The following is a 12,224-nucleotide window of genomic DNA, read 5'->3' as shown; positions in this document are numbered from 1 at the left end:
GAATGAACATACCCAAACTCATTCTACGAGGCCACCATCACCCTGATACCAAACCAGATAAAGATACTACAGAAAAAGAAAATTACAGACGAATATCACTGATGAATATAGATTCAAAAATCCTCAACAGAATTCTAGCAAACAGAATCCAACAACACATTAAAAAGATCATAACCATGATCAAGTGGGATTTATCCCAGGGATACAAGGATTCTTCAATATACACAAATCAATCAATGTGATACACCATATTAACAAACTGAAAAATAAAAACCAAATGATCATATCAATAGATGCAGAAAAAGCTTTTGACAAAATTCAACACCCATTTATGATAAAAACTCTCCAGAAAGTGGGCATAGAGGGAACCTACCTCAACATAATAATGGCCATATATGGCAAACCCGCAGCAAACATCATTCTCAGTGGTGAAAAACTGAAAGCATTTCCTCTAAGATCAGGAACAAGACAAGGATGTCTACTCTCACCACTATTATTCAACCTAGTTTTGGAAGTCCTAGCCCCGGCAATCAGAGAAGAAAAAGAAATAAAAGTAATCCAAATCGGAAAAGAAGTAAAACAGTCACTGTTAGCAGGTGATATGATATTATACATAGAGAATCCTAAAGATGCTACCAGAAAACTACTAGGACTAATCAATTAATTTGGTAAAGTAGCAGGATACAAAATTAATGCACAGAAATCTCTTGCATTCCTATACACTAATGATGAAAAATCTGAAAGAGAAATTAAGGAAACACTCCCATTTACCATTGCAACAAAAAGAATAAAATATCTAGGAATAAACCTACCTAAGGAGACAAAAGACCTGTATGCAGAAAACTATAAGACACTGATGAAAGAAATTAAAGATGATACAATGGAGAGATATACCAAGTTCTTGGATTGGAAGAATCAACATTGTGAAAATGACTATTCCCCCCAAAGCAATCTACAGACTCAGTGCAATCCCTATCAAACTACCAATGGCATTTTTCACAGAACTAGAACAAAAAATTGCACAATTTGTATGGAAACTCAAAAGATCCCAAATAACCAAAACAATTTTGAGAAAGAAAGATGGAGCTGGAGAAATCAGGCTCCCTGCCTTCAGACTATACTACAAAGCTACAGTAATCAAGACAGTATGGTACTGGCACAAAAACAGATATATAGATCAGTGGAACAGGATAGAAAGCCCAGAGATAAACCCATGCACCTGTGGTCACCTTATCTTTGATAAAGGAGGCAAGAATATACAGTGGAGAAAAGACAGCCTCTTCAATAATTGGTGCTGGGAAAACTGGACAGCAACATGTAAAAGAATGAAATTAGAATACTTCCTAACACCATACACAAAAATAAACTCAAAATGGATTAAAGACCTAAATGTAAGGCCAGGCACTATAAAACTCTTAGAGGAAAGCATAGGCAGAACACTTTATGACATAAATCACAGCAAGATCCTTTTTGACCCACCTGCTAGAGAAATGGAAATTGAAAACAAAAATAAACAAATGGGATCTAATGAAACAAAAGCTTTTACACAGCAATGGACACCATAAACGACGAGAAGACAACCCTTAGAATGGGAGAAAATATTTGCAAACAAAGCAACTGACAAAGGGTTAATCTCCAAAATATACAAGTAGCTTATGCAGCTCAATATCAAAAAAAACAAACAACCCAATCCAAAAATGGGCAGAAGACCTAAATAGACATTTCTCAAAAGAAGATATACAGAGTGGCAACAAAAACATGAAAGGATGCTCAACATCACTAATCATTAGAGAAATGCAAATCAAAAGTACAATGAGTTATCACCTCACACTGGCCAGAATGACCATCATCAGAAAATCTACAAACAACAAATGCTGGATAGGGTGTGGGGAAAACGGAACCCTCTTGCACTGTTGGTGGGAATGTAAGTTGATACAGCCACTATGGAGAACAGTATGGAGGTTCCTTAAAAAACTACAAATAGAACTACCATACGACCCAGCAATCCCACTACTGGGCATATACCCTGAGAAAACCATAATTCAAAAAGAGTCATGTACCACAATGTTCATTGCAGCTCTATTTACAATAGCCAGGACATGGAAGCAACCTAAGTGTCCATCGACAGATGAATGGACAAAAAAGATGTGGCACATATATACAATGGAATATTACTCAGCCATAAAAAGAAACAAAATTGAGTTATTTGTAGTGAGGTGAATGGACATAGAGGCTGTCCTACAGAGTGAAGTAAGTCGGAAAGAGAAAAACAAATACCGTATGCTAACACATATATATGGAATCTAAAAGAAAAAAGCTTCTGAGGAACCTAGGGGCAGGACAGGAATAAAGACGCAGAGGTAGAGAATGGACTTGAGGACACAGGGAGGGGAAAGGGTAAGCTAGGATGAAGTGAGACAGTGGCATGGACATATATACACTACCAAATGGAAAATAGATAGCTAGTGGGAAGCAGCCGCATAGCACAGGGAGATCAGCTCGGTGCTATGTGACCACCTAGAGGGGTGGGATAGGGAGGGTGGGAGGGAGCCGCAAGAGGGAAGACATATGGGGATATATGTATATGTATAGCTGATTCACTTTGTTATAAAGCAGAAACTAACACACCATTGTAAAGCAATTATACTCCAATAAAGATGTTAAAAAATTTTTATAAATAAATTTGTTACATGATTGAGTATATGTCATTTTCACATTCTCATCGCTTTGTAAAATGTGACTATAATGGGAGTTATAAAAGACATGCATACGAAATGCAATCAGAACTCAGCGAAGAGAGATTAACCAAGATGGCGGAGTAGAAGGACGTGCTGTCACTCCCTCTTGCGAGAGCACCAGAATCACAACTGGCTGCTGGACAATCATTGACAGGAAGACCCTGGACTTCACCAAGGAGGATACCCCACGTCCAAGGACAGAGGAGAAGCCACAGTGAGACGGTAGGAGGGGCGCAATCAGAGTAAAATCAAACCCCATAACTGCTAGGTGGGTGACTCACAGACTGGCGAACACTTATACCACAGAAGTCCACCCACTGGAGTAAAGGTTCTGAGCCCCACGTCAGGCTTTCCAACCTGGGGGTCAGGCAACGGGAGGAGGAATTCCTAGAGAATCAGACTTTGAAGGCTAGTGGGAATTGGATTGCAGGACTTTGACGGGACTGGGGGAAACAGAGATCCCACTCTTGGAGGGCACACACAAAGTAATGTGTGCATCAGGACCCAGGGGAAGGAGCAGTGAGCCTGGGGGAGACTGAACCAGACCTACCTGCTGGTGTTGGGGGGTCTCCTGCAGAGGCGAGTGGTGGCTCTGTTTCACCGTGGGGATAAGGACACTGGCAGCAGAGGTTCTGGGAAGTTCTCCTTGGCGTGAGCCCTCCCAGAGTCTGCCATTAACCCCACCAAAGAGCACGGGTAGGCTCCAGTGTTGGGTTGCCTCAGGCAAAACAGCCAACAGGGAGGGAACCCAGCCCCACCCATCAACAGTCAAGTGGATTAAGGTTTTACTGAGCTCTGACCGCCACAGCAACAGGGAGGGAACCCAGCCCCACCCATCAACAGTCAAGTGGATTAAAGTTTTACTGAGCTCTGACCGCCACAGCAACAGTCAGCTCTACCCACCACCAGAGCCTCCCATCAAGCCTCTTAGATAGCCTCAACCACCAGAGGGCAGACAACAGAAGCAAGAAAAACTATAATCCTGCAGCCTGTGGACCAAAAACCACAGTTACAGAAAGATAGAGAAGATGAAAAGGCAGAGGGCTATGTACCAGATGAAGGAACAAGATAAAACCCCAGAAAAACAACTAAATGAAGTGGAGATAGGCAACCTTCCAGAAAAAGAATTCAGAATAATGATAGTGAAGATGATCCAGGACCTTGGAATAAGAATGGAGGCAAAGATTGAGAAGATGCAAGAAATGATTAACAAAGACCTAGAAGAATTAAAGAACAAACAAACAGAGATGACCAATACAATAACTGAAATGAAAACTACACTAGAAGGAATCAATAGCAGAATAACTGAGGCAGAAGAACGGATAAGTGACCTGGAAGACAGAATGATGGAATTCACTGCTGCGGAACAGACTAAAGAAAAAAGAATGAAAAGAAATGAAGACAGCCTAAGAGACCTCTGGGACAACATTAAACGCAACAACATTCGCATTATAGGGGTCCCAGAAGGAGAAGAGAGAGAGAAAGGAACAGAGAAAATATTTGAAGAGATTGTAGTCGAAAACTTCCCTAACATGGGAAAGGAAATAGCCACCCAAGTCCAGGAAGCGCAGAGAGTCCCATACAGGATAAACCCAAGGAGAAACACGCCGAGACACATAGTAATCAAAGTGGCAAAAATTAAAGACAAAGAAAAATTATTGAAAGCAGCAAGGGAAAAACGACAAATAACATACAAGGGAACTCCCATAAGGTTAACAGCTGATTTCTCAGCAGAAACTCTGCAAGCCAGAAGGGAGTGGCATGATATACTTAAAGTGATGAAAGGGAAGAACCTACAACCAAGATTACTCTACCCGGCAAGGATCTCATTTAGATTTGATGGAGAAATCAAAAGCTTTACAGACAAGCAAAAGCTAAGAGAATTCAGCACCACCAAACCAGCTCTACAACAAATGCTAAAGGAACTTCTCTAAGTGGGAAACACAAGAGAAGAAAAGGACCTACAAAAACAAACCCAAAACAATTAAGAAAATGGTCATAGGAACATACATATCGATTATTACCTTAAACGTGAATGGATTAAATGCCCCAACCAAAAGACATAGACTGGCTGAATGGATACAAAAACAAGACCCATATATATGCTGTCTACAAGAGACCCACTTTAGACCTAGGGACACATACAGACTGAAAGTGAGGGGATGGAAAAAGATATTCCATGCAAATGGAAATCAAAAGAAAGCTGGAGTAGCTATACTCATATCAGATAAAATAGACTTTAAAATAAAGAATGTTACAAGAGACAAGGAAGGACACTACATAATGATCCAGGGATCAATCCAAGAAGAAGATATAACAATTATAAATATATATGCACCCAACATAGGAGCACCTCAATACATAAGGCAACTGCTAACAGCTATAAAAGAGGAAATCGACAGTAACACAATAATAGTGGGGGACTTTAACACTTCACTTACACCAATGGACAGATCATCCAAAATGAAAATAAATAAGGAAACAGAAGCTTTAAATGACACAATAGACCAGATAGATTTAATTGATATATATCGGACATTCCATCCAAAAACAGCAGATTACACGTTCTTCCCAAGTGCACACGGAACATTCTCCAAGATAGATCACATCTTGGGTCACAAATCAAGCCTCAGTAAATTTAAGAAAATTGAAATCATATCAAGCATCTTTTCTGACCACAACGCTATGAGATTAGAAATGAATTACAGGGAAAAAAACGTAAAAAGGACAAACACATGGAGGCTAAACAATACGTTACTAAATAACCAAGAGATCACTGAAGAAATCAAAGAGGAAATCAAAAAATACCTAGAGACAAATGACAATGAAAACACGACGACCCAAAACCTATGGGATGCAGCAAAAGCAGTTCTAAGAGGGAAGTTTATAGCTATACAAGCCTACCTAAAGAAACAAGAAAAAGCTCAAGTAAACAATCTAACCTTACACTTAAAGAAGCTAGAGAAAGAAGAACAAACAAAACCCAAAGTTAGCAGAAGGAAAGAAATCATAAAGATCAGAGCAGAAATAAATGAAATAGAAACAAAGAAAACAATAGCAAAGATCAATAAAACTAAAAGTTGGTTCTTTGAGAAGATAAACAAAATTGATAAGCCATTAGCCAGACTCATCAAGAAAAAGAGGGAGAGGACTCAAATCAATAAAATCAGAAATGAAAAAGGAGAAGTTACAACAGACACTGCAGAAATACAAAGCATCCTAAGAGACTACTACAAGCAACTTTACGCCAATAAAATGGACAACCTGGAAGAAATGGACAAATTCTTAGAAAGGTATAACCTTCCAAGACTGAACCAGGAAGAAATAGAAAATATGAACAGACCAATCACAAGTAATGAAATTGAAACTGTGATTAAAAATCTTCCAACAAACAAAAGTCCAGGACCAGACGGTTTCACAGGTGAATTCTATCAAACATTTAGAGAAGAGCTAACACCCATCCTTCTCAAACTCTTCCAAAAAATTGCAGAGGAAGGAACACTCCCAAACTCATTCTATGAGGCCACCATCACCCTGATACCAAAACCAGACAAAGACACTACAAAAAAAGAAAATTACAGACCAATATCACTGATGAATATAGATGCAAAAATCCTCAACAAAATACTAGCAAACAGAATCCAACAACACATTAAAAGGATCATACACCACGATCAAGTGGGATTTATCCCAGGGATGCAAGGATTCTTCAATATACGCAAATCAATCAATGTGATACACCATATTAACAAATTGAAGAATAAAAACCATATGATCATCTCAATAGATGCAGAAAAAGCTTTTGACAAAATTCAACACCCATTTCTGATAAAAACTCTCCAGAAAGTGGGCATAGAGGGAACCTACCTCAACATAATAAAGGCCATATATGACAAACCCACAGCAAACATCATTCTCAATGGTGAAAAACTGAAAGCATTTCCTCTAAGATCAGGAACGAGACAAGGATGTCCACTCTCACCACTATTATTCAACATAGTTCTGGAAGTCCTAGCCACGGCAATCAGAGAAGAAAAAGAAATAAAAGGAATCCAAATTGGAAAAGAAGAAGTAAAACTGTCACTGTTTGCGGATGACATGATACTATACATAGAGAATCCTAAAACTGCCACCAGAAAACTGCTAGAGCTAATTAATGAATATGGTAAAGTTGCAGGATACAAAATTAATGCACAGAAATCTCTTGCATTCCTATACACTAATGATGAAAAATCTGAAAGAGAAATTATGGAAACACTCCCATTTACCATTGCAACAAAAAGAATAAAATACCTAGGAATAAACCTACCTAGGGAGACAAAAGACCTGTATGCAGAAAACTATAAGACACTGATGAAAGAAATTAAAGATGATACCAACAGATGGAGAGATATACCATGTTCTTGGATTGGAAGAATCAACATTGTGAAAATGAGTATACTACCCAAAGCAATCTACAGATTCAATGCAATCCCTATCAAATTACCAATGGCATTTTTTACTGAGCTAGAACAAATCATCTTAAAATTTGTATGGAGACACAAAAGACCCCGAATAGGCAAAGCAGTCTTGAGGCAAAAAAATGGAGCTGGAGGAATCAGACTCCCTGACTTCAGACTATACTACAAAGCTACAGTAATCAAGACAATATGGTACTGGCACAAAAACAGAAACATAGATCAATGGAACAAGATAGAAAGCCCAGACATTAACCCACGCACCTATGGTCAACTAATCTATGACAAAGGAGGCAAAGATATACAATGGAGAAAAGACAGTCTCTTCAATAAGTGGTGCTGGGAAAACTGGACAGCTACATGTAAAAGAATGAAATTAGAATACTCCCTAACACCATACACAAAAATAAACTCAAAATGGATTAGAGACCTAAATATAAGACTGGACACTATAAAACTCTTAGAGGAAAACATAGGAAGAACACTCTTTGACATAAATCACAGCAAGATCTTTTTTGATCCACCTCCTAGAGTAATGGAAATAAAAACAAAAATAAACAAGTGGGACCTAATGAAACTTCAAAGCTTTTGCACAGCAAAGGAAACCATAAACAAGACGAAAAGACAACCCTCAGAATGGGAGAAAATATTTGCAAATGAATCAACGGACAAAGGATTAATCTCCAAAATATATAAACAGCTCATTCAGCTCAATATCAAAGAAACAAACACCCCAATCCAAAAATGGGCAGAAGACCTAAATAGACATTTCTCCAAAGAAGACATACAGATGGCCACGAAGCACATGAAAAGATGCTCAACATCACTAATTATTAGAGAAATGCAAATCAAAACTACAATGAGGTATCACCTCACTCCTGTTAGAATGGGCATCATCAGAAAATCTACAAACAACAAATGCTGGAGAGGGTGTGGTGAAAAGGGAACCCTCTTGCACTGTTGGTGGGAATGTAAATTGATACAGCCACTATGGAGAACAATATGGAGGTTCCTTAAAAAACTAAAAATAGAATTACCATATGACCCAGCAATCCCACTACTGGGCATATACCCAGAGAAAACCGTAATTCAAAAAGACACATGCACCCGAATGTTCATTGCAGCACTATTTACAATAGCCAGGTCATGGAAGCAACCTAAATGCCCATCAACAGACGAATGGATAAAGAAGATGTGGTAAATATATACAATGGAATATTACTCAGCCATAAAAAGGAACGAAATTGAGTCATTTGTTGAGACGTGGATGGATCTAGAGACTGTCATACAGAGTGAAGTAAGTCAGAAAGAGAAAAACAAATATCGTATATTAATGCATGTATGCGGAACCTAGAAAAATGGTACAGATGAGCCAGTTTGCAGGGCAGAAGTTGAGACACAGATGTAGAGAATGGACATATGGACACCAAGGGGGGAAAACTGCGGTGGGGTGGGGATGGTGGTGTGCTGAATTGGGCGAATGGGATTGACATGTATACACTGATGTGTATAAAACTGATGCCTAATAAGAACCTGCAGTATAAAAAAACAAACAAAACAACTAATACTAAACTTTCATTGGGTTTTTTGTATGGAAATATGTTAATATAAATGTTTCAGACATTACATGAAATTTCTAAAAATCTTATATTTGTATTTGTATGGAAATATGTATGGAAATATGTTAATATAAATGTTTCAGACATTAAAAAAAAAAAAAAAAAAGAACTCAGCGAATGCAGTAGCTAAGTCTGGAAGTCAAGGAATGCTTCACCGTAAAGATACCATTTGTGTTAGGGTTTGGATGATGATTAGGAGCTTAAGAAGAGAAAAAAGCTTGGGCAAGAAGCCTGGGCAGGGAGAAGGAAGGGGGAACAAGGAGTGTAAAGATAAAGGTACACATGGCCTATGAAGATATTTTATCCCTGGGTTTTTCCAAAACCAAATAAAGATTTGCCGGCAGCTAGTTTATTTTGTAAAGCAAATAGGTGGAACATGAGTGGAAGAAAAGGAATTGTAAAGTGGGAAGGAGGAAACGCCAATCCAAATGTGCATTCCTAAGCTCCTTACCACCGTGGGCAATGGGAGCTCAAGCCCCTTCTGGACCCTCAGAGGAACTTGTGGACTGTACTCCAGATTTCTCTTCTCAGCATGTGGAACAGGGCTCTATTTACTGCCCCCCAAGGTTACGTGTTGCCCCAGGTGTGTTAACTCCCTTGGTTGAACAGATTCTCATGGGTGTGTCAAGTGCAGGTGGCAGAGAAACCTCGGGGTGGAAGTAAGAGATATTCTGGGCAGTGGAAGCGAGCTGTCGGGGAATAACTTTGCACAGCTGGTTGCTGCAATAGAGGCTGGAGTGAAATGTCAGATCAAAGTGATGTGAGGCTGAGTAGAATATATATCAATATATAAGGTAAGAGTAAGATGTCTGATATATAGACAGAAAATGTGGGTGTAAAATTCAGAGAGAAAATCTACCAAGTTAGGTTGTGGGTATATTGTGAAGGACAAAAAACCTGCTTTGTAAAAGCAGCTTGATCCTGTAGTCAATTAAGAAGATCAAGGTTTTTAAGAGAGAAAACTGACTCAATTATATTTGTGGCTTAATGAGATAATACTGGTGTTTGTAGTTGTTTATTTGGCAAATGTATAAAACTTTCCTTCATACCAAGCACTGTGCTAATTCTTGGGCATATTATGAAAAACAAGAGGAACAAGATGATCCTGCCTTCCCAGGTCTTCCAGCCTGTGGAGGAAGACAAATTCACAGGCCGTTGCAATCAACCGGGATACGTTTTCAGAACAGGACGTACGGGTGCCATTGGAGCCCACAGCAGGAGTCCTGGGAGTAGTCTATGGAGTTCAGAGAAGGCTTTCTAGCAGAGCTGACACTAACCTGATACTGAAGGGTGAGTGGAGTCAGCTGTATGGGAGAGGAAAAGAGGAATGGCCCCAAAGGGCCCGGCACTGCCAGAAGGAACAGAGGGAAATAAGCACGGTGGGTCCAAGGAACTGAAGGTAGTTTGGCAGGGATTCTAAGAGTGGCATGTGACTGAAGAGGTGCTGGGAGATCCCTGGAGAGGTAGAGAGGGACTAGCTTGTACAGAGCTTTTGAAGATTCTAAAAAAACAGTCAAGAATCACTGAACTAAATGAACAAAAATGTTGTGAATCATCCTTGTTCTTTAGTGCAAATAAGTTTAACTTTTATTTAGATCCCACCTACATGTTCCAAGCCATATTTTCAGCAAATTAACCCTCGGCAGATAGAACGGAGCCAGTTTTCCCAGTTCTGAGCGCACCAGAGTGGACACTTATGTAACCATCTCACAACCCACTGGGTGGGCTCTCTCCTCCAAGGCTGGGATCACATCGCACACAATGGAAAATGGCATCCCATGGGACTCTTGAGAAGGATGCTGAAATTTTTATAACAATAATTTTCAAAGACCACTTCAATCTGTCACTCTTTTATTCCACCCTTCTTTTATCCCATATAACAAGCAGGCCTTCCCTGACTTGTTTCATATTTGTTTCCTATTTTATCATCTTTGTCTTGTATCTATAAATAGAATAAATCTGCTCTTTTCTTGGTGACTCTGGGTGTTTGTTATCTACTTCTATGTTTCCTGGGGGAAAAATATGACACACAACTCTGAGACAGGAAATGTCTCTCTGCTACATTTTAGAACTATTAGAGATTCACAAAGGGTCACGTGGAAGACGAGACTGTTTGCTTTGCATCGACTGTAGTTTACAAGAGCAAACGCACTGCTCCAGGAATGTTGGAAATGTATGTGATGTTAAATTTGAGGTCATCCTCTCACTTGTCAGAACATGGCTTCTTGTCCGAAATTCCAAAACTTTAGAGGCCTGTGAAATACCTGGAGAGGTTCCAAGGGAGAGCGATGAAAGTGATAAAAGATTTGAAGGCTAATACCTTTGAGGGAAGGCTGAGAGAGCAAGAATTATTTCTCCTCTAAATGAGAAGTCAGAGATAATTTAAAAATCTTCAAGAATATGAAAGGTTTTATGGGTAGAGCAATGGTGTCCAAACCTAGGGAAGTTTGAGCAGTGGGGCCTGGGCACAGTGAAGGCATGCTGGCAGGGAGGGTTGCTGTGTGCTGGCATGGGGTATTTCACTGCAGAACCCCCTTCTTCTGAGGCCCAGAAGATTCGATATTATCTAGCAGTGAGGTGTCATGTACTGCCTTACGTGAGCATTGGGGTAAAATAAATGACTTCTAAAAATCTCTAAATTTAGTAGTTTTCAGGTCTTTAAAAGGTCTTCCATTTGAAAGGACTCTGAGGGCAAATTAATTATTAGCCAAAATATTATTCTTACACTTCCTAGAAATAGTAGCCCATCCTGATTATATACTGGTAATATCTGCAACCAGAATTCCAGAAGCTCCTATCATATTACCAGTTTGCTAGAATTATACATAATTATATACAATACACATACACACAATACATACACAATATACAATCATCATACTACCAGTCTTTATACAGTACTTTCAAAAATATTTCTATTCCTATATTCCTTAGGTCATCTCTATTCTGTTTATCTCTTACAGTCCAATGAGATACTGTTATCCTGAGCCATCTCAGCCTTTCACTCTCAAAACTGAGGATGATAAATATATAGTCTAATAATTCAGTTGAAATAGACATTCTTCCATTTCAGTAGCAGAATCTATGCAGAGAGACACCTGCACATTTTGGGATGTATACGAAGTTATAATTTTATGACAGACAGCAGCATAGCATTCCATTTACAATCCTTTTACAAAGGTGGGTGATAACAGAGGCTAGGACAATACAATAAAATACTATGTCTGCAATAAAAAGTCAGACTTCACTCGCCTGAAATGGGCTCGTGCAGATCACTATATCTCTGTTTACGGGGAATTTTAAGATAGTCACAAAACAAAACTGCCAAGCATGAAAGAATAATTTCTTTAGCAGCTGTTCAGGAAGGTCAAAAACACAGAAACTACTGAAGGTTACAAAAATATAGCTAG

This window comes from Balaenoptera ricei, chromosome 18 (genome assembly GCF_028023285.1).
Source record: "Balaenoptera ricei isolate mBalRic1 chromosome 18, mBalRic1.hap2, whole genome shotgun sequence".
Taxonomy (NCBI): domain Eukaryota; kingdom Metazoa; phylum Chordata; class Mammalia; order Artiodactyla; family Balaenopteridae; genus Balaenoptera; species Balaenoptera ricei.
The sequence above is the reverse complement of the archived record's forward strand: the minus strand, read 5'-3'. Positions refer to the sequence as shown.